General features: G+C 39.2%; 1 pseudogene; it reads left to right on the plus strand.

Moving 5' to 3' along the window:
• Positions 1-880: 880 nt before the first annotated feature.
• Positions 881-2,321, plus strand: LOC102020801 (annotated as a pseudogene).
• Positions 2,322-3,584: the final 1,263 nt, after the last annotated feature.

A 3,584-nucleotide genomic window follows, 5' to 3' on the forward strand; every position in this document is an offset into this window, starting at 1 on the left:
ATTCCTAGCCTCAAGTTTCTTCTTGGCATTAAGAAAAGAAAGAATATTTTTAAGGTGCAATATCCTAGGGAGAGTGGTAAACATGGAAGAAAAACACTAGGCAAAATCCCAACTCAGCCACAGTAGAGTAATTCAGACCTTGGTAAAGATAACAGTATGTATGTGGTAGAAGAAAAATAGCAGATTTTCAAATCAGATGGGTATGACTGGTGTGGGATAAACAGGGTGATTTTGACAACCTGTAGCCTCATGAACTTTATTTGAAAAAAAAAAGGCCTCACAATCTATGATAAAGACCAAATAGAACAATATAATTTTGTTTTTGAAACACGAGAATCATACAAACATGAGATCTTATTCTCTTTTTAATAGCCTGCATAATCAAGGACTCAAGAGTTGGCATAGCTTTAATCCCCTGAGGTTAACATGGATATCGAGCAGAGTGAATATAGCAAGTTAAGTAAATCAGTACTCTATCACAACCTCATCTGCAGGAAAGGCAGATTAGATAATAGATTAAGGGCTTGTGAAGCCAGAAGGGAAATAATAAGGGCTGTCAAAGAGCATGGACCCCATTCTTAACAGCAAAATTTTTGTCTATGGATTGTGAGAAAAGTATACGACAGGACAGACGTGTTTGTTGTGTGCCTCTTGCTTTCTCAAAGTGCTTTTCTTTCCTGGTACAACAAAACCAGGTCAATTAATTAACCTGGAATGCAGGGTAGATTGATGCTGATAAATTTATACTCTTGCTTGATAGAAAATGTTGCTACTGGCTTAAGAATACAGACTGAACTACAGTGGCTGCTGCAGAGTCCAGACCTTATAACCGTGTGCCCCAACACCCACCCAATGTGCAATCCCAGTTCTTTCTGGTTCTAAGTCTAAGATGGCCTAGGTCAAGGATCAGCTGATTGTGAATCTCCTTAACAAAAAACAGGTCCACTAGAATAAGATCACAGTTGTAAGGTTGGCATGATCTGTGCCATCAGTACCTTAATGAGGGACTTAATGGCAGAATTTGAAAGGAGAGATGATGGATCTCCAACATGGTCTTTTCCTTAGAACTCCAAAAATTGTCTCTGGCAAAGACTATAGTATAGCTGCAAATTCCAGACCAGTTATTATCGCAGCTCAGTATTATCCTATCACCAAGTGGGAAAAAGCCTTCTTAATTTGCTCCAGCACGATGTGATCATCTTTAAGTTCATCATTCCTAATATTATAAGGCACAGCCCAAGCTGCAAGTTGCTTGTTGTTTCCAGTCCAGTTGACCTGTGTGATTGGGAAGATAAGTGGCTTTCCCACAAACCATGTTACTGGAAGTGGTTCCAGTCTGGATTCAGCCTGGTTCTGTTATCTGATGAGAGACATGCGGCTCCTTGAGGAGCATGAAGATTCTTTTTTCTTTTTTCTTTTAAAGAGTAAAAGAAGGACAACATAGCAATAGGAGGATTCACTGAGTTACAGACAAAATGGTAGGACATTATCAATGTTTGTTATTTTACCTATTGGTATCTTCAAGATAGTTTCTCAGGAAAATAAATAGACAAATAGTAGTAAGTTACAGACAAAAATGGCAGGAAATTATCAATGGTTGTTGTATTATATCTTGGTTTCTCCAAAGTGGTCTCTAGGGAAAACAAATAGAGCTATACATGAGTGATCAATCAAATAATCATTGACTATTCTCAACAGTTGTTGTTGAAAACACATAGTAACAAACATGCATCCATTTACGAAGTAGCATAGGAACAATACAAACATTACAGAGTTATGGATGGTTTGGTAGGAAATCATTAATGGTTGCTGCAATACATGTTGGCATCCTCAAACTGGTTTCTCAGGAAAACAAAGATATGCAAGAAAGATCCAATAAGTAGTTACAGGGAGGAGCATGAAGATTCTTGTGCTCTTGTGTGGAGTTGTGTGCATGTTGCTTGTGTCTCCCTGAAGAATCTGCCCCCTGAGTTAGGAAGTGATAGGGATAAGAAGCAGTGGGAAAAGTTTCACAAACAGGTGGTTGACAGGGTTTCCAAAGTGATCAAACTAAAAAGTGACCCATCTGGGACCATGGGACTGTCTGTGGCAGATTTGGCAAAAAGTGTAATGAAGAGTCTGAGGAGGATGCATCCACTGTCCATCATGATTAAGGGACTCTGTGAAATAAAGGATGATGTCTTCCTTCAGTATTCCTTTTGTCTTGGGACAAAATGGGATCTCAGATGTTGCAAAGGTGCCTTCTGACTCCTGAAGAAGAGGCCTGCTTAAAAAATAGTGCCGATATTTGGTGGGATATCCAAAAGGCTCTGCAATTTTGAAGTCTTCTAGTGTCACATCACTTCACTGTCTAGGCTACATGAGAGTTTAGCGGGAGGTTGTGCCCGTTGTCCTTTTTATCTGATGTGCGGTTGAAGTAGCAGTATCAGGCTGATACAATGGGTGTATCCAGGTGAGTCATAGAGGCATGATCTTAGACATGATATCTGGTTCCTTGCCTCTTCCTCTCTGGTGCTGCTCTCTGCTGTGCTTCCTGACACCATAGACAGAATCTTTTCTTGGCCACACCCTCTGCCATGATATTTCTGCCTTTGAGCCAGCCAGCCACGGACTCAGGTCTCTGACACGTGATCCAATTAGATCTCTCTTCCTTTCAGTTGTAGTGTTGAATATTGTGTTCCACCAACAGAAAAACTGACTAATACAGAAAACTGGTACCAAGACTGGGGTTCTGGGTGTGATTATACCAGACCACTTGATTCAGAAGCCTTTGAAATAGTTTTGTGGAAAGAGTTTGGAAAGGTTTGGAGGTATATGCTAGAAAGGCCTTTGTATGCTGTGAGCAGAACCTGGTGAGTAATTCTGCTCAGAGATCAGAAGACATTTCTATGAACAAAGACAGTAGACTTTGCTAGGAACAAAGACACTGTTGGCAGTTTCAGTTAAAAACAAGAGGCAATTGCAAAGGGACCAGATGTCATATTGTTACATGCTCGAAATATAAAAGTCGTCATTTTGCCAATGTCCTGAGATTTTGCAGGAGATTGAGATTAATGGTAGTGAACTAAATATCCTAAAAGTATGATCCACATGAAGCTTTTCCTCTTTTAAGTTTTGGCTGCTGGCTATTGTATTCCAGTGATACAAAAACTGACTAATGTGAGTCTTAATAGGAGAAGAAATAATTTTCTTGAGTGTTGACAATGAAAGCTAAGTACTTGAAATTCCCCACTCTGAAGGATTTTTTAAAATTTAGCATCGAATTCAAAGCTAATATATAAAAGAGTGAGTACATGTTGTAGATGAGATTCTCTGAAGTTGAAGTTAGATATACAGCACAAAAGATAATACAATTACAATATTATTTAAGTGACAGGAAAACATGAGGAGAAGAATAGTATTGTGACATGCTCCAGCCTGAAGAGCTAATGAAGGACTTAAATAGCATTCTAGGATGTTGGAAGTCATAGCCATTTATAATTTCCAGAAGTATGGAGAAGCATAAGAAAAGGAGGACACCATGTGCTCAAATACTCACCCTGTGTGCTGTCTCTAGCATGGTAATGTAAGTTTCCATGTTTTAG

Source organism: Chinchilla lanigera, unplaced genomic scaffold (genome assembly GCF_000276665.1).
Source record: "Chinchilla lanigera isolate Chin_1 unplaced genomic scaffold, ChiLan1.0 scaffold00077, whole genome shotgun sequence".
Lineage (NCBI taxonomy): Eukaryota > Metazoa > Chordata > Mammalia > Rodentia > Chinchillidae > Chinchilla > Chinchilla lanigera.